Source organism: Cricetulus griseus, chromosome 6 (genome assembly GCF_003668045.3).
Source record: "Cricetulus griseus strain 17A/GY chromosome 6, alternate assembly CriGri-PICRH-1.0, whole genome shotgun sequence".
Taxonomy (NCBI): Eukaryota; Metazoa; Chordata; class Mammalia; order Rodentia; family Cricetidae; genus Cricetulus; species Cricetulus griseus.
Window position 1 is genome coordinate 121984703 of NC_048599.1, and position 20354 is coordinate 122005056.

The following is a 20354-nucleotide window of genomic DNA, read 5'->3' on the forward strand; positions in this document are numbered from 1 at the left end:
TTGCAGCTATAGAAACCCTAAATAAAACAAGTTGGTACCAGTGTAATAGGGTGTAGGAGAAACTGCAGCCAGCAGACCCAAGCCACGGTTTGAAAGACCCCAACTCAAGCCTAGCCTGATACCCATCAGCATGTATTTGAAAATCACTCTGGCCACACACAGCTCTGGGACAAAGAACACATGAAATGGTCAGTCATGATGACCAGTCTCTGGAAATTGTTATTATTACTAGTTTCTATTATCTTCAACAACTGTCTGGTTTCTAAAAATTGTTATGGGTTACCCTGCTCCAGAGCACCCAAGTTTTGAAGATAAGTATAAGTTCCCAGTAAAACCACTAGCTGTCCCATGGCGTTGCAAGTATAAAACACAAATAACATTACAAACTCCTCGGGGGCAAAATTGTAACTTTAGTTCCCAGCCAATCAGTAAATGATTCATGTATGTTACAGCCAATTAATATGTTGTCATACTCCTGCCTAGTGACCAAAAAGACATAAAAACTGCCTGCTTTGGGAACTTGGGGCTGTTCTCTTCCCAGGGAGCAACCCCAACACGTTGGAATAAAATCCTTTTGTTTTTGCATCGAACGTGTATCCTGTGAGTGACTCTTTGGGGTGCATCTCCCGGAGTTGGACTTCACTTTTGGGTCCAACATTTCCCTGCCCCCGGTGCCCAGGCCAACCTGAAGGAGCATGTGCATGCATGGCAGGTACTTCCTCCCTGAGCCAAGCCACCAAGCCTGCCTCAATGCCCAGAGACTGCTGACAGAGAGACACCTGACCCAGAGACACCAATGAGGAAAGGACAACGCAGCAGTCAGCTGCCTGAGCCAATAGGATCTTGGGAGAGGGTATAAAGGCAGGCCTAACTTCCTTAAAAAACAAGTCTGCAGCATACTCTGCTACTCAGCAACTCCCAGTGCCTGAGTCATTTGTGCTGTGTCTTCTCACCACTTCCCACAAGAGGTGTCCCAGCAGGGTAACCCAAAACAGTGGGGTATGGTTGTGACAGACCTGACCATGGGTTGGATTTGAGGAGGATTGTGGGAGGACTCTGGAACTTTGGGCTAAAAAAGCCAATGAGTGCTAAGAGTTCAAGTAAGAATTTGGAAGATATGAATGTTGAGTGCAGTAGAATGGAGGCCTGGCTTGTAAAGTTTCAAAGGGAAATTTAAAGACTCTATTGGGGCTGTTTGCTATTTTGATGTAAGATTCTGTCCTAGCTGGGGCTAAAGAGTCAGTCGTGATTAACAAAAGCCCAGCACCATTGAAGTAAAGTTTTGCTTTACTGGGACAGTTGATGCTGGTCAGCTGGAGCTAAGACATTAGCAGTGATTAAGAAGAGAACAGCATCACTGAGGTGAAATCGTCTGGGAAGTTGTTTCCTCAAGATCAGCACACAAAAGCTGTGTTCCAGAACTGGCTGAGGTTTTCTCTCCTGCTGGCAGCTGGCGTTGGTGGTGTGAGAATCACCCAGGTGGCACTGATTTTGAAGGCATGGAAGGGTCATGGAGAACAGCTGTGGCTTGGCACTGTGAGAGGCCAGGAAAGGCCTTGATGAAGGTGCAGCCTCAGTGGCAGTTGAAGGCCCAGGACTGAAGGGGTCATGCAAAGAAGCTGAGGCTTGGCACCATGAAGAGAGCCTGTGAGAGGCTATTGATGAAAGTGCAGCCCAGTATGCAGCAGAAGGCCCCTCATGTTGTAGAGATGCCATTACCGTGGGATGACTATCAAGAACAGCAGCAGTGGAATGGAGCCAGCCGGAGCTTAGAAGACAAGCCGTGTGTGCTGCAGAAGGCAGAGCTGGAGAAGTGACTCAAGCTCCTTGGAGGAGCCCAGAAGATCTTGAGTGAATTCCAGGTAAGTGGACATGGAGTTATTTACACTTCTGGAGTTTGGTTTTGCTTCGTTCACATTGTGAATGTGCCCTGGCTCTTCCCTCTTGAAGGAGATATTTAATTTAATTTTGATTTTTACAGGAACCCACAGCTGAAAGACTTTGGAATTTTAAAAGATTTTGGACTTTAAGAGAGATTGGATATTTTAAAGAGACTGAAATTTTAATATGCTTGAATTTATAAAGACTGGGACTTTTAAAGTAATCTTATGTTTTTAATATGAGATCTTGGGGATAAGTAAGAAAAGAAAGGTTGTAGTTTAATAGCTGTGTGTTTGTGTGTCATGTTGACAAGGTGTCAGCTGTGCTGGTTAGTTTTATGCCAACTTGACACAAACTAGAGTTATCTGAATGGAGGGGACCTTGGGGAAAATGCCTCTATAAGATCCAGCTGTAAGGCAATTTCTTACTTAGTTATTGATGGTGGAGGAACCAACCCATTGTGGGTGGTCCCATTCCTGGGTTGGTAGTCCTAGGTTCTATAAGCAAGCAGACTAAGCAAACCACAGGAAGCAAGCCAGTAAGCAGCTCCCCTCCATGGCCTCTGCATCAGCTCCTGCTTCTGGGTTCCTGCCCTCTTTGAGTTCCTGTCCTGACTTCCTTCAGTGATGATCCTTTAATATGGAAGTATAAGCTGAATAAACCCTTTCCTCCCCAACTTGCTCTTTGGTCATGGTGTTCTGACATAGCAATAGAAACCCTAAGACAGGAAACCATCTAGGTGGCTAATCTTTGTGTAGGGGTTTGTAGATGGGTAGGAGTGTCTCATTCTGCATGCAGCTTCAGGAACCCAGCCTACTGCTGACTGGGCAATTTTTAACATTTTGATTTCTTTCTCAGTCCCAACTTTCAAATGAGATCTTCGGGTAGTGTTTTGTTGGAGACCTATGACTTACAAGCGATCTGGCAATCTTGGTGAGAAATTTGCAAGGCAAGTGAGGATAGAGAGGTCTGCAGTGTTCTTTCTCAGCTCAGCATAAGAACACCACTAATTTAATAAAACCTCAGCTGCTGCTTGACAGCAGACAGACCTGCACACAAGAGCACAGCTGTCTCTTTCAGGCTGCAGGGGATGGATGTACAAGAATGTTCGGCCAAGTAGATCAGGGTCTCTTATGAAATGCTAGTTCCCACTCACCAAGGCTTTCACAGTAAAAAAGACAGAGAATCGTCATTGTACTGATTATCCGAAGAGATTTTTCCAGTGCTAGTGAGTATTAGCATTAGTTTTCCTCTTTAACTTTTTATGTTTAAATATTCATAAAGAATATTACAGAGCTATCTTACTGAGATAAAACATTAAGTATATTTAAATATCCTTATGTGTTCCCTCTAGGCTTTATCTCTAGATCTAAAGTACATAATTTGTCCTAGGTTCATGAACATTTTGTAACTTGCATACATAGAGGTATGAAGTCATAGGTAAAGCAAGCATTGCCTTTTCGTAATTTAAGATGCAAATAAATGGTGGCTGTGGCTAATACTTGTCTTCTTCCATATAGTCTATGAATATATGAATATACACATATATTTACATACATTACTTCATATTACACATACTTTTCTACTCCTTATGCTTTTGACTACTGTATAGTACATATCCTTTATATTCATGAGCTACCCTTTTTGCTGTTGTTGTTTTGAGACAGGGTCTCAGAATTCAGACCAGGCTAGCCTCAAACTACATTGCTTCTTTCTTTGTCCTGAGTGCTGGGATTAAAGATGTGCCCAGTTTACCTCATTCATTTTTACATCCATATATATTATCTGATAATAGGCCTTGCCTTTTATCCCATTTTCTTACCGATGAACACCTAAGTTCTTTATTTCCCTGTAACAGATGCTCTGTTACAAACTGTGACTTCTCTCGGTGCATTCTTAAAAAACAATGGGGTCCTGGTGCTCCAGGCAGTGTCAGGGGGTGGGCTTACTCTCCTGGATGGGTTTTAGGCTAGATGAGTCATTGGTTGGCCACTCCCTCAATCTCTAGGCCACCCTTACCTCCAGCACATTCCATAGGCAGGACAGACTGTAGGTTGAAGGTTAGATGGCTGGGTTGGTATCCTAATACCTCCCCTTGAAGTCTTGCTTGGTCACAGAAGATGACCAGTTTGGGCTACATATCTGCTATTGTTAGAAGTATTAGCTGGGATCATCTTTGTAGATAACTGGCAATTTCCCTTGTGCCAGGTTTCTATCTGACTCCAAAATGCAACCCCATCCCAGGAGTCTCTTTCAGTACTCTCTTCCCTATCCCAACCTGATGGCTCATGTTCCCATCCCCACCTACCTGCAAATCCACTCATGAAATCTCTTCTATTTGTCCTTTCCAGGGAGATCCAGGAGTTCCCCTGTGAAGCCACCTTGTTACCTAGTTTCTCTGGATCTGTGAATTGTAGCTTAGTTATCCTTTATTTTATAGCTTATGAGTGAGTACATGACATGTTTTGTCTTTCTGGGTCTCGGTTACCTCACTCAGGATGATTTTTTTTCTAGTTCCATCCATCTGAAATTTTTATGTCATGTTTTTTAATAGCTGAGTACTCCATTGTGTAAATGTACCACATTTTCTTTATCAGCCAGAGACCTAGAATAGAACCAAACACTACTGGAGGGAAAAAAAAAGTCAATGTAATGATGGCTCTGCTATACTCATAGATTAGTGCCTAGCCCAGTTATCATCAAAAAGGCTTCATCCAGCAACTAATGAGCTGACCTAGGCCTTCTGCATATATCCTACAGTTGTGTAGCTTGGTCCTCCTGTGGAACTCCTAACAGTAGGAGCAGGGTGGACGTGGGGAGGGGACTGGGACGAGAGGAAGGAGGGGAAATGGTGGCTGGGATGTAAAATACATTAATTAAAAAAAGAATAGTGAGATAAATCTCTAGACATAGAGTTATTGTGATATATTCAGCTTATATTTTGAAACACTTGACTAAATTGCTTTTCAAAATATGTAACTAGTTCCTTTACATTCTTACCTATCAAATGACTTAACATTAGCCAAATATTGGTGAAAATGGCAGCTTATTATTTGAATTTGTAGTTCTTGTATTTTGTATGAGATAGGAACTCTTCATTTGTGTATTGGTTCTTTCTCTTTTTAAAATGGCCAGCCAACTAAGTCCCATCACATTGACTAACTTTTCTTGTTTTGGTTAGAAATTCCACTTTTAACATTTCTATTTTATACCCTATTGTGATGCAAATACCTTCTGAGTCATCCTATGATATTACAAACCACTTTAAATTTCTATAATTTAATAAAATGGCTCAATAACGAAACTGACTAGTTTCTTCAGGTTTGTAGTTTAATAGTAGCTAAAGATGTTAGATAGTGGTAGAGCGGTAACAATTGGTCCTTGGGGGAGCAGGAACTAGCCAGCTCTGCTATAACTCAGTCCTGCTGTGCTATAGAGTTGCAAGGTAATTCTGCAAGAGAACATTCAAACATTCTGAAAGTCTGTATTGCTGGCCAGCAGCTACACAAGGAGCTTGCGCAAAACATGCAGCCCCAAGACTCACTGTCCTTTGCCTTTTATGCACAACCCCCCCCCCCACACACACACACACATCCTGGATTAGCAAGAACCATCAGTGAGAAGTGTAACTACAGGAGCCAAAAGGCAATGCTAGTACACTTTGGGACTTTCCTGGATCCTATGGGACTAGGTCTGGAACTCTGTGGACTGGGTCTCTGATGGATTAGATCTTTGTTCCCATTTCAGCATGTGTTTGGGCCTAAGTGCTGGGTTCTAAGGTCAGAATGGAGCTTCTAAACAAGGCATTGTGTTAAGTTCTCAGGGCCTGCTACATTCACGCTGGTTTTATGGGCGTGAGTCAAATCTGGCCTCATCTTGGAACAGGGGATTATATCATGCCCTCAGCACTAACAGTTTAACAGAATTTACTCTCTGTTTTTACATAATTATGTAGGCAGTTGAGCAAGCATGGTCCTATAGTGAGGGCTAGGAGCAAAAGGATTAATGGTGTGGTAAGAGCCATTAAGTAGAGAGGTTAACCAGGGCACCAGGAGAACAAGCATTGGTGCCAGTTATCAGATTCTTGGTGTCTCTTTTCTCTTTCCTTTAAGTTGTTTCTTCAGTGGGTAAACTTTCTCCAATTACTGGTTAGCATTGCAACAAGTTTCTCCCTGTGCCATACACAGACATCCTTGTTTCATGTAGGAGAGGTCCAGACCTCTTCAATTCTGACTCTGCTGGGGAGTGTACCCGGGCTTCCAGAGGAGAAATTCAATGTTCCAGATGGTCTCGGTTTATATATACTTGAGCATCCAGTTCCTTGAAGTTTTTATCCTTCACAGTTAGCACTGGAGTTTCTACTGCGCCTGAGCTTGTGATGCCTACCCCTAGCAACAGGGAAATGAGAATGGGGACAGCTTGCTATGCACAAGGAAGCCCAGATCTAGATTTAGGTGGGCCCTCTCCTTTCTCCATTATAGATGAACACCTGTGGTATGACACACAAGAGAACACAGAGGAGTGGTGACTCCTCCAGTGAAAACAATTCAGAAGATGTGCACTTGGTTAAGCAAGCCAGGTAGTCTTTGGCCCTGGAAATACATTCAGCTGCCATTCCTGCAGTCAACCTGCTGTGCATGACTACAGCAACCTGCTTGAGGGGAACTATCTAGATGACATCATAGTGACATTAAGTGGTCACCCTTTCCTTGGAAGTCCCCAAGGATGAGCTTTGACTGGTCCCACCTACAGCTATTGTGTCCTAACATAATATTGGAATTTGGGATGTAAGCATAGCTGGCAGTCTTGATCTATGTCTGGTTAAGAACGGTTCAGGAACTGATGCACTTTCAGCCAACCATCTACATACAACTGACTCGCTGTTTCCCAGTGATGACCTTCAGTTTCCTGCCAGGTCCTAACCTTTGTAGATATGGGATGCATTGCCCAAAACGAGCGAAAGAAAGGTAGATTGTGATGGTTTTCTCTCTAGGTCTAGGAATGGAACGATGTGCCTCCAGGAGGAATTGGTTTCACAATCCACTGAGCCCAATGGTATTTGATGGACTCTTGGCAGTTGGTGTGGATTGTAGGGAGCCGTCCCTGCATTCTCCATTACAAGATGGTGCCTGCATCCGGCAGACACCGAATGTAAACAAGTTAATGCGTGCAGGCGCTGGGTAACTTTCCATTCCTTGATCTCTGCCTCGTGGCGTCATATGGTCCGATGAGCTACAGCCAATCATGGGGTAACACGTCCAAGGCGACGGTTGCCAGCCTTTATTAGGGGACGGGATTCTTGGCTCGGGGTCTCCATTTTGTAAGCTTATGCAACTGCCGCCTTGGACGTGGAAAAGTCACCTGGGTATTCAGTTCCTAGAAATGCTGTAGCAAACTGCCTCAGAGTTGGATTGTAATACAGAAATGTATTACTTCAGTTCTGGAATACAAAAGCTAAAGCCAAAATCCATTTCTTCCTTTCAGCTTCTGAGATTTGCTGGCAATCTGTGGTGTCCCTTGGCTTTTGGCTGTGTCACTCTGACTAGGTTTCTACATGGTGTTCATTCTGAGTCTCTCTTCTTGCAAGAACAAAAATCACACTATATAGTAGGAAATTACCAATACGGAGTCAGGTAGAAATATAAGGGTATTTAATAGGGAAAAGCCTTACTTACAGAGCGAACCAGCCAGCCGGTGGTAGTCTGTACAGCAAGAAGCAAAGAGAAACCGAAACCGAAAACGCAGTCCCCCTACTCACTCTGACCACGCCCTCACAAGCCCTCAGGTACTCCTGTAGCCAGCCCCTAAGAAGGCGTGGCTACAGCTTCCCCTACAACACTAGGTTAAGGCCCACCCTATGCCAGCATGACTTCACCTTAACCAAATATATATATATAATATATATATATATATATATATATATATATCCTATTTCCAAATATGACCATAATCTTAGTTCCTGACAGCTAAGACTTGAACCTATATATTTTGGGGGACACAATGTTCTGTGGTCTAGTTTGTAAAACCAAAGGTGTAGGAGACTCGGGTCTTGACTTGTTTTTGCTCTACTTCCATTTTAAAGTCTCTCACTTTGCTGAGTGTGGTGGGCCATGACTCTATTCCCAGCATTCAGAAAGGTGAGGCAAAAGAAACAAAGAGTTTGAAGTCACCCTTGTCTATGTAGTGACATGCTGTAAATAAATAAACCATTGATGCACACACACACACACACACACACACACACACACACACACACACACACACATACACACACGCGCGCGCGCCCGGACTGGGAGGATTTTAAACACCACTGAAATACTTTAAATGGTTCAAGTAAAGAAATTAACTTATAACACAAAAACAGAGCGTAATACAAGTATGTGATTCACCAAGGCAACTAGAGTGACTTAAACATAATGATTGATGGTGTCCTCTCACTAGTGGGATCTGAATTTTGAATTTCAGATGAATGGTAATTGGGTCCCCTTCGTTTATGTCAGCCAGCTACTGTGAATCTCATTAGTCATAGCTTTGGACACCTACTCTCAAGGTTATTTGTGCCATGGAGGCGGGGCACTGCCCTAGCTTGGAAAGAAGCCACTTACAATATGTTGGTTCTTTCCCTCTAGCTGCTGAGCCACCCCACACTGCCTTTACCCCACTCCTGACTCTAAGAAGCACCTTCCTGTCCCCTTTCCTCTCTTCTCTGTGCCCAGCCTTCTCTTTGTTGGAGGGTGGACAGACATATTGCTGTATAGCCAAAGGTGGCTACTATTTACAGCACTGAGCTCCACACTCAGGCCCTAGGCCTGTGTGCTCTTGTCCCATGACTCATGAGGGCTCTAGGCCAGAATGGCTTTCTGACTGTTGCAAGTGTTCCATCATTGTGATGGTTGCCATGCTACATTTTCCACATGAAGCAGAGAGAAATGAGAAGAGAAACATTCCCTGAGTATCCTTATGGGGCAGGTACAACTGTCCTCCTAAGGCTGAAACCCAAAGCACAAAGTGGCCAGACTTACTGACATCTCTGCAGACCCAGGACACCCCATGGTGGCTTGAATGAGAATGGCTCCCATATTTAAAAGCTTGGTTCCAAGTTGTTAGAAATGTTAGAGAAGGTGTGTGTTAGAGGGGGTGAGCTTTGTGTTCAAGAAAGTTGTTAGAAATGTTAGAGAAGGTGTGTGTTAGAGGGGGTGAGCTTTGTGTTCAAGAGCCCACACCATTCCCAATTAGCTCTCTGTGTCTCAAGATGTAAGCTCTGAGCTACTGCTCTAGCAGTATACCTGCCTTCCTTTTTGCCATGCTCCATGCTCCAGAGGCCATAACCCTCTAAAACTGTAAGCCCCAGATTAAATGTTTTCTCTTATAAATTAATTGCCTTGGTCACTGTGTTTTATCACAGCAATAGAAAAGTAAGATAGCCCCAGACAGGTAGGTGATCTGACCCCTGAGATGAGACCTCTTCTGGCCCACTGCAACAAAATATCTTGTAAACAGACTGGGGATCTTGTAAACAAATTTCTTTCTCATAGTTTTGGAGGCTGGGTTGTCTAACATCAAGCTGCCAGCAGATTTGGTGGCTGCTGAAGGCCCATTTCTGATTAATAGAGGGCCATCTTTTTTATGTAACATCACAAGGCAGAGACACTCTTCGGCCTCTCCTGTTAGAGGACTAATCCTACCTGTGAGGATCTTAACTTCCTATCTCCAAATAATCTCACAGTGAATTGGATTCCAAGCTATCAGTTTGGGGAATATATAATTCTCAGACCATAACAATATATCTCTAAGAGTTTAGGATCCCAATAAACCCTTAAGTTAGGAACAGTAGCTGGAAGGGGTTAGAAGCCGGGCACTGATGGACAGATGCAGAAAAAGGCCAGCTTTCCTCATTCTCCCTAGGTGAGATACCTCAAATCTCTCTGGACTCTCACACTTGAAGGTTTGATGCTACCTTAAAAAGTAGCTCCGAACTAGCTTATTGTTTGAGAGGCACCAAATTAGCTGTTACAGCCATGTGGTAAGGATTTTGAGAAGCACAAGAGGGACTCAGTTTGCATTTTAGGTAGGTAATCCTCACAGCTGATAGACAGGAGTAGACAGGATGCCTGGATTCAGAGATACTGGCTGGGAAGCCACATTGGCAATCCAAGTGAGAAATCCTGATTGGTCTTAATTAAAACTGTGTCATAGAAAGTGGAGGAGGGATGAAGAAGAAAGAACAAAGAAGGTGGTGTGAGAAAGTCCTAGCATTAGGTAGCCCTAGGTTTTTTGCCAAATCTGCCAGTAACAGTGACTGTACAAATACTCAAATGGTAGGAATTTGTGCAGTCAGGGAGAGGAAGGAGAGAAATAACTTCCCAGTACAGTGTGTCTCAAACCAGGGCATGTATCAGAGCCAATTAGAACATTGTTAAAGGTAGATTGCTGCCTGGGCCTGGTACATACCTGTAATATTAGCACTGAAAGAAGCTGAGGCAAGAGTTTAAGGTCAGCCTGAGCTCTGAAGGGAAACCCTATCTCAAAAACAAACATGTCAAACAAAAACAACATCAAAACACTATTGATCTTGAGACCACAATTGAAAGCCACAGTCGTATGGAATACATAGCAGTACAGGTAGGTTTGGGCATGACTTCTAGGAAGCATTTAGATAGGAGTTGGTTTTGAAGATGGAGAAGTGCATTGTGGGTGTGTTAAATAGTGTGGACAGTGCACTAATAAAAGATGATGACCTGGCCTTTTGAGGGATCATGGTGGAGATGAGAGGTTGGGTTACAGCCATGTCTCCACATAGCACTCTCTGGCTTTGAGACTGTTTCTTGCTTGGGTTTTAATTTGGCTCTGGGAGAGACACTGTCTGAGAGAGGTTCATTCGGATGAGAGAGGAGTGGAAATAAATACACAATTTACAAAGCACAAAGCTGGCAAGATGGTCCAGTGAGTAAAGACACATACTGACCAAGCCTGACCCTCTGACTTTGACCCCCGGGAGTCACATGGTGAAAGGAGAAAACCGACTGCTTAAAGTCTCCATGGCACACAGGTGTGCTTATATACAGACACACATGTACAAACAAATGCAGTTTTTCAAAATTAAAAAAAAAAAAACAGACCTGAGTCTATAGCTCAGTGGTGGGGCACACTTGCCTGTCATGCACAAAGCACTTGACTGGATCCCAGAATGTCAAAACAAAAGTTAAATTAAAAAACATCCCCTCTAGGTTTGCCTACTTCTTTGGTGGCTGGTCACATGGTGAGAGTCCGGGCAAAGGGACTGTTTTAGCAGCCCGTGTCTATGATCTCTCCCATATCAGGACAAAGCCAGGAGTTGCCCTCTACCTCGAATCTCTTGGCCAGTAGCAAAGGCATTCCCCAATCCAAAACCAGCTACCTCTCAATATGCGCCAGTAACTGAGGTTGTTATAGGTGCTTATGGAACAGGGTACAAAAATTATGATTCTCTAGAGTGGCTACTTTGTGGCCATCATGATTGTGACATTCCTTAATGGAAGAGGACTGGAAGAGGCCTTCCCATCAGCACAGTTCATTGGGTAGCCTTACAGAGGAGCTTGGAGATTTTTGAGTATCCAAATATTGTCCAGCTGATGGAGGTCTGTGCCACTTCCCAATCTGACTGAGAGATCAAGGTGACACCAGTGTTTGAGCATATAGACTAAGACCTAAGGAGAATATCTGGACTAGGCAACCCATTACTTGAGATCATCAAGGAGCCTATGTGCATTTCCTTCACATGAATTGCATCATTCACTGAGATCTGAACCCAAAGAATGTTCTAGTGGGACAGTTGAGTTCACTGAATTTGGACTAACCAGAATTTATATCTACCAAATGGCCCTAACACATGTGGCATTACACTCTGGTACCACGCCATGGAAGTTCTGTATTGGCTGTGTCTTTGCAGAGATGGTTCATTGAAAGCTTCTCTTCTGTGAAAACTTTGAAGTTGACCATTAGGCAGTCTTTTGTATGATTAGAATGTTTCCAAAGGAAACATTCCTCCAGATGTACCTCTATCCTGAGTCTTTCCCCCTAGATGGCTTCAACCATCGGTGCAGTCAGTGGTGCAGGAGGAGTGGCTTAGTTAGGGTTTCTACTGCTGTGAAGAGATACCATGACCACAGCAACTCTTAAAAAGGAAAACATTTAATTGGGTGGCTTACAGTTTCAGAGGTTCAGTCCATTGTCATCATGGCATCATGCAGGCAGACATGGTGCTGGAAAAGCAGCAGGGAGATCAACATCTTGATCTTTAGGTAACAGGAAGGAGTCTGAGTGTCACACTGAATGTAGCTTGAGCAAAGACTCAAAGCCTGCCCCCACAGTGACACACTTCCTCCAACAAGGCCACACCTACTCCCAACAAAAACACACCTCCTAATAGTGCCACTCCCTATGAGCTTGTGGGGCCAATTTCATTCAAACTACCACAAGGAGTCTGAAACACAGCTACTGTGGGAAATGCTGACTTTTAACCCACATGTGTAGCTCTTTGCCTCTTCACTGAGATGCAGCCACTGGCTTTAGATGGGCAGAATGCCTTAGATGGATTGGATATAATGAAAGATCCAAAGAGACTCTGTACAAGTAAAGCAGCCCCTCCAATAATGCTGACAAGGATCCTGACCTGGGCCCATGGGTAGCAGTGGTAGAGCTGCAAAGGGCATGGGATTCCATGTTCTTTCCCATTTGGCAATCTAGAGAAAGAGAAAGCCAATCAGGTGAGCTGAGGTGGAGTATGAGGAAGGATTGCCTTTGTCTTCTAAGAATGCCAGGTATATTTTGCCTCTGGAAATAGGCCACCAGTATAGTTAGCTCTCCCTGCATGTAGGAAGGGGTTGTTTGCTTGATTTTTGTTTGCTATTGTTGCTCTTTGTGAGTTTTTTTTATGTTTTGTTTTTGTTTTTGTTGGTTTTTCTTTCCAAGAAGCAGAAGAATGATTCATACTGAGTGGGTTCCAGTGTTTGCTTTAGTTCTTCATTTTAGATAAATACATTTCTAAGGTAATTTAATCTCCCTATTGCTTTTTCTCAATGGGTATCTTTCCTTGGGAAGTTAGGTACTACTGTCTTAGTCAATATGACTTCCTATTCTAAGACACCATAGACTTAGTGGCTCAAACAATAAAAGTATATTTCTTCCAGTTCAGGAGGTAGAAGTTTAAGATCTACCAGTGGGTTCAGTGTTAGTCAAGAGTCTTCTCCTGGTTTTTCAGGTAGCCATCTTCCTACTGTGTCCTTACATGGCAGAACAAATAATCTCCAGGCTCTTTCTTCTTCTAAACACCACAGTCTTTTCATGAGGACCTGACACTCACTAGCTCATCTAAATCCAGCTATCTCCCAAAGCCCCATTTCCAGATATCCCATTAAGGGTTAGGACTTCAAAATGTGGGCTTAAAGTGTGATAGTTAATTTTCACTGTTTCCTTGATGGATTTAAAATTCCTACAGAAACATATCTTTGTGTCTATGAAGGTGTTTCCAGAAAAGTTAACTTAGCCAGGGAAGATCTACCCTGAGTGTGGGTGGCACCATGGCATGGGCTAGGGTTCCAGACTAAACAAAAGAGAGAGAAAGCTTAACACTGGCAGTCATGGTTCTCTCTTTTCTGGCAGTGGACACATTACAGCTAGTTGCTCCTCACTTCTGTCACCCATCTTCTCTGCTGTGATAGACTGTATCCACTGGAACTGTGAGCCATAATGAACCATTTCTTTTCTTTTTTATAAAGTATGTCTTAAATTTTTAAAATTTATGTGTACAGGTGTTTTGCCTAGATAAATGTGTGTGCACCATGTGTGTGCAGTGCCCTTGAAGACCAGAAAACAGGGTCAGATCCCCTGGAACTTGAGTTATAAGATGGTTGTTAGCTGCCATGTTCTAGGAATCGAACCCAGGTCCTTTGGAAAATCAGCTAGTACTCCCATCTTTTCAGCTCAAATACACTTTTTCTAAATACCTGCTACTTGTTAGGTCTTAGGTCATATGAACAAGAAAGTTATCAAAAACAGGGAAGCACAGAAATACGCAGTCAATAGTAGATATTCTTTCCTGAGAATTATACTGTCTTGGGCATCTAAATTAGATTTGCATTCTACTTTTGGCTACCCAGTCTCTACAACCTCAGGTTCACTTTTAGCTCAATTTGAATGATAGCCATTTGCTACCATGTAGAGTTTAAGAAAATGATGGAGAACAATTGTTTCTGCCACTTGCTGAACTCTCATGGTGATTGAATATCTCACATCTCTAATCAAGAAATGTACTAATCATATACAAAGGCCCTTTTGTAGACAGTGAAAAAGAAAAGACAGTAAAAAAAAAAAACAGAAATGGAAAGTTTTCAGGTAAAAACTCACCCATTATTAGCCCCAGTGACTGATTGTCACTCTCAAGTCCATTGAACATTTCTTTTAGATATTTTCCCATTCTGGAAAATATCACCAAGTACTGGTTAGCTATAAATATCTAAATTATTATAACTAAAGTAAAAATCAGTGCTCTGTTTCTCAAATAAAATATATACCACTGGTTTGCAATGTGTAATATAGTGATTTAAAGACAGTAAAAACTATTTTCTTCTTAGAGGTCAAATTTGTCTTGTTTGAAAGTTACTAAATGTCATTCCCCAGCTATAAATTCATCCTGAGACCTGAGCTATGGAACATCTATTTATGGAGGATTAGCTGTGGTGCCTGTCACTCATCAGCCTCAGGCAGTACTGAGGCCAAGTTCTGAAGCGAACCTCCCTTACAGGAAGATATTTCATGCAATGGCAGAGCCAGGGATTCATGCAGCTCACTCACTCATTTTACACTTGAGGAAAATGAGTCTCAGAGCAGGACAGTGGCTTCCAAGAGAAATACAGTTAGTTGTAGAGTAGATGGAATGTGGCTCAGGGCTCAGAGGTCAGGAATCTAAGCCTCCTCCACAGCCTTGGATGCCTTCTCAGTTCCGTGCCAGCCCAAGGATTGGAGTTCAGACCAGGGCTGCTTTGACGTTAAGAATCAAGGCAGAGAGAGACCTGATCAGCAGGCGCTACAGGACAAGCTTTGCTGACAGTACTTGAAGGGTTTGTTCCATGCTATGCCAATTTTCAGACACTGGAGGTGAAACTAAGCCAGTAAGTTTCTTTGACAGTGAGTTTCAGCTTCTTGGAGTCATTATAGACAATATGCCTACAAATGTTGGAGGAATTACAGCCTTCAACTTTCCCACAGTTGCTGACAATGAACTCTCATCTCAGGCAACTGGTGACACTAAGGTTCTCAAGACCTTGCACCAAGAAAGCCCATCTTAGGTGCCTTGTTTACTTAAGAGGAAAGGAAGCTGCACATTTCTGGGACCAGACTGACTTCTATGTTGGAAAATGGTATTTAATAGCATGTTCTACCAAGCCTTATATCATGCTCACTCTGAACAGATCCCTAGTGAGATAACTCTGAGAAAGCATCATGTAGGGGTTCAGTTTGGCTCTCAGTCTGTTTCATTCTGTTTCATGACCCAGGGTACCATCTTGATCCCTCCTAAATCACATCTTAGACCACTGCAGATGAAAGAACTGGCCCAGTTTTTCAGTGATTTTCAAACTCCCAGTGTTCAGTGGTCCAGCCAAACATGCCATGATGAACTGGGTTTCAGGATAAGACCTGCAGTGCAGTTTTCAACTGGCTCTAGAAATCAATGGAAGAACTGTCGACTATTTATCTGTCCATATTTGTCATTGTTAAACTTTCAACTTCAGATAGTGAATCATAAAATTTTAATGCAAACAAAAGTGTTCCTCTTTGTTTTTTTTTCCTTGAGAAAACAACCTATTTTGTTTCCAAGTACTTTTAGTAACAGTGATGGGGGAAATGAGTTAGATATTCAGGCTTTGATAAGAGACTTAGGTATTTCCATACTACTCATTACTGCACAAAGAGCATAAATAAGTTTTTTTTTTTAAAAAAAATAATTATTTGGATCCAAGATGGCTGACAACACACAGGCATGGTCTGCTAGGATCTCTCAGAAAACAGTGCGGAAAGCTGGATAACAGCCATCTGGGGGGCGGGGGTGATAGTCAAAACTCTCTAGTACAATAGCAGAGTGAAATGGGAAACTTTAAAGTCCTAACAAGAAAGAGAGGTAGTCACAGAGAGGTTGTCAGATCTGGGAGCTGCTTAGAACCCAGTGAGAGCCAGTGACTGGAGTCACACTTAAGATGGCTTCAGAACATGAGAACTGTTACATCTCAGTAACACATTTTCAAGACAGAGCATAAAGGCAGGAGGTGGGAGAGATATAAAAATTGTGGAGAGACTCCAGGCAAGCCCTGCGTGCTCAGTGTTCAATCAGAGAAAGCACCAAGAGTTCATCTTTAAAAGACCCCAGCTGAGTCCACAGCACTGGGGCCCCAGACTCTCCCTGAGTCACACTCTCAGGAAGTTCAGAGTCAGGGTCACTGGTCTAAGTGATGAAACTTGGACCATAGATGGTCTATTGGGGGAGAAACTGATCAGAACTGTGTGGCACTCAGTGAGGAGACAACCTTGTTGGAGCCCAAGTCTGCAGGAGAACACAGAACAGTTTCAAGTGGCACATTATAGTGGGAAATTACCAATATGGAGTCAGGTAGAAATATAAGGGTATTTAATAGGGAAAAGCCTTACTTACAGAGCAACCTAGCCAGCCGGCGTGGCAGCGGTCTGTATGCAAGCCCAAAAGTGAAGTCGAAAGAGAAACCGCAGTCACACTACTGTCACCCTGACCACGTCCTTGCAAGCGTGGTCAGGCACACCTGTAGCCAGTCCCTAAGTAGGCGTGGCTACAGCTTCCCCTACAGCACACATCTGGGGACATTAGCAATTGAACTCCAGAAGGACTGCTCAGAAGTGTGACCACAATCTGTGTCTTGACCCCTTGAAGTAACAGCACAGAGAAGTGACAGGCATCTGGAAGCCTGGGAAGCAATGTTGAGAGAGTAGAGGCTGTAGCAAGCAATCAGGTGATTCTAAATTCAGACTCTCCATCCCCACCAACCTCTCACCTTCACAGTTATCCCTTCCTTAATACCCACTATCAGTTTAGCAGACAAGGTCTGTCCTGCTCACTTCTCATCCTCTCTTCCCCCCTCCTTTTCTCTCCATTCTTTCCTCTTCCAGATTCCTTTTGGTGGGCATCCCAAAGAGCACAAGGCAACCTGGTGTGGTAATTTGAATGTAATTGACCCTATAAGCTCATCAAAAGTGGCATTATTAGGAGGTGTGGCTTTGTTGAAGTGAGTGTGGCCTTGTTGGAGGAAGTGTTGTCACTGTGGGGGTGGGCTTTGAAGTTTCCTGTGCTCAGGATACCGCCCATCGATGTTGTAGCCTGCAAGATGAGGGCTCTCTCAGCTCCAGCACCATGTCTGCCTGTACTCTGCCATGCTCTGTACCATGATGACAGTGAACTGAACCTCTGAAACTGTAAGCAAGCCACCCAAATTAAACATTTTCCTTGTAAGAATTGCGGTGCTTATGGTGTCTCTTCACAGCAATAAAAGCCCAAAATAAGACACCTGGTGTATAGTATCTCTGTGTCTCCTACTTCTGAGACTTGCAACTCTCTGAGTTATTCTATTGAATTTCATTACCTCTCTTTCATTCCACCTTTAGGCAAAACTGCCTCACTTGCCTCCCTGTCTTTACTTTCACCACTTATATTTGCTCCCCCCCCCCTTTTACTGCTTTCTCTATCCACCAAGTCCTAATAACTAGCCTTACTATTTTTCAACATCCATGGAACCTGTTGTCTTAGTACACACCATGTTCTTAATGTGCCTCTGCTTCCCATAATGACTGAAGTTTGAGGAGTCTGTGTTTGCTGTTTGGCCATTGCTGTATGTTTTAGTGGCATCCTTCAATAATAATTTTTTTTCAGATAGTATTTTACTCTCAGGGGAATTTTTGGGGCTAAGTCTGCTGCCCTGAATACCAGTCTAGAGAGAAAAACAAAACACCTGAACCATACCTATAACTCAGCCCTTCTTAAGGATTGCAAATACTTCTACTGAAGGAATAAGGGTGATTAAACAACATAATCCTAGATGGACAAGTTTTAACATGCAAACAAGGAAACCCACAACACAAGGCATCATGACTCCTCCAAAATGACTAATTTTCCCAGAAATGATCTCTAACAAGAATGAATCCAATGAAAAACCAAAGAACTCAAAAATTTATGATTATTTTCAAGGAAATAAAAGAAAGCAAAAGTAAACCCTCAAGGAAATTCCAAGAGAACAAAATACAGCTGTGTGAAGTATCAAAATACTGAATACAGAAATGAAATTGAATAAAGAAATACTGAAACAGAGACAAACTGAAAAATTCAGCATGTCAAAATGCTATGTGTAAAGCCTCACTAATAGGAGGAATCACAGGAAAGTTAGAATTGGAGTATTTAAGATGTGTTCCATTTGTTTATGCTGTGGAACATTTGTTTAATGATGCAAAGATGTGTTGCATTCTTTTATGCTGTGTTTGTTTAACTCTTTGAAGCTGTGTTACTTTGCCTGTCTAAATCACCTGATTGGTCTGATAAAGAGCTGAATGGCCAATAGCAAGGCAAGAGAAAGGATAGGTGGGGCTGCCAGGCAGAAAGAATAAAGAAGAAAAATCTGGGAGAAGAGGATCTAGGAGCAGGATAAGGAGGAGGACTCCAGAGACCAGCCACCCAGCTACTCAGCAAGCCATGGAGTAAGGAGTAAAGAAAGATATACAGAAATAGATAAAGGTAAAATCCCAGAGGCAAAAGGTAGATGGAATAATAAGCCAATAAATAAGAATAAACCTTCATGTGTTTTATTTGGAAACTGGGTGGTGGGCCCCCAAAGACAGACTAGTTAAAAAGCAAAATAAAAACCAAAACAAAACAACTACACATAATATTGGGGTTTAAAGACAAGGTAAAAAATTTGAATGTTCAGTCAATGGCAAAGATAGATTAGTGAAATGTATGAACAGAACATGCAAGATATAAAGATATGAAGAAACAAAACTGGAATCATGGGCAAAAAAGGAGGGGAAAATGTACCAAAGTTCTAGAAAATACTTTCAATAGAACCTTAGTAAAATTTATCCAAATCTAGAGAAAGAAATGTCCATCCAGGTACAGGTGGCATTTAAAACACAAAACAGGCAAGACTAAACAAGAGCCTCCCCATGCCATATTATGTCAGCAAACTAAATATAAAGAACAAAAACTATATGTTAAAAGCTAAAATACAGCAACACCAAGACATATATAAAGGCAGGCATATTAGAATAACAAAATGTTTCTTAAAGAAACTTTAAAAATCAGGAGGTCCTGGAATGATATGTTTCAAGCCCTGAAAGATAACAACTGCCAACCCATACTCCTATACCCCACAATACATGCTTTGTACTATCTGGTCACAAGCCTATGGTTGGGGAAATCATAGGTCCTAGAGGGGACTAATGATGTTTTGCTAAATGAATGTGTAGCTAAACTGCCATTCAAATAGTTATGTTTATACCTTTAGACCAGTACTGCTCTCAGCCTTGCTCCAAGAAGCTTCTCTTTGAAGTGAGCAATGGTTCAATGCAGAAACTGGCAACTGGTCAAAGTGAACACTGAGTGATCAGCCCTGAATGAGATATCTTTATCAGCCTATCCAAGGCCCGGGGAGCATCACAGAAGAGGAGGGGAAAACAATCTAAGAGGCTGAGGCTGGGAGCAGATGCCAGGAAACACTGTCTTTGGGTTATGGCATGACAATCATGAATTCTCAGCAGTGGTGGCTACTTGCACAGACCCGCACACTCACAGATGAAGGCATGCACACAGGACATGAAAGGAAGGGGTCATCAGGAAGAGGAGAGGGCTAACAGAAGGCAATGGGGGTACTTGTAACACATTGTATGAATGTATGGAATTATTTTCAAATTAAATCAAATTTAAAGTATTAGAGAGATCTCAAATTACTTAGCACCTTGGGATTCAGTTAGATGGCAACAAGCCAAACCCCAAATCAGTAAATGGAAAGAAATAATCAAGATCAATATAGAAATTACTGAACTGGAAATAATACATATAAGAATCAATGAAAAAAGAGTTTGTTCATTGAAAAGATGAGTATGACTGAAAAACTCTCAGCCAAATTAATCAAACAAAAGATGAAACTGAAATTAATAAAATTGGAGGTGAAATGGGTATATTATAACAGATGTCATGAAATTCAGGAGCTCATTAGGACATGACTTGGAGATGTATGCTCCATTAAATTGGAAAATATAAAAAGAAATGAATTACTCTCTAGATACACTAACTTCAAGTTTTCCTGACAAAGAACCCTCCAGACCCTGATGAATTCACTCTGAATTCTACCTGACCTTCAGTGAAGGACTAATGATGTTCTTCAAACTATTTCCTAATGCAGAAAAGGAAGGGATTTTGCCAAATT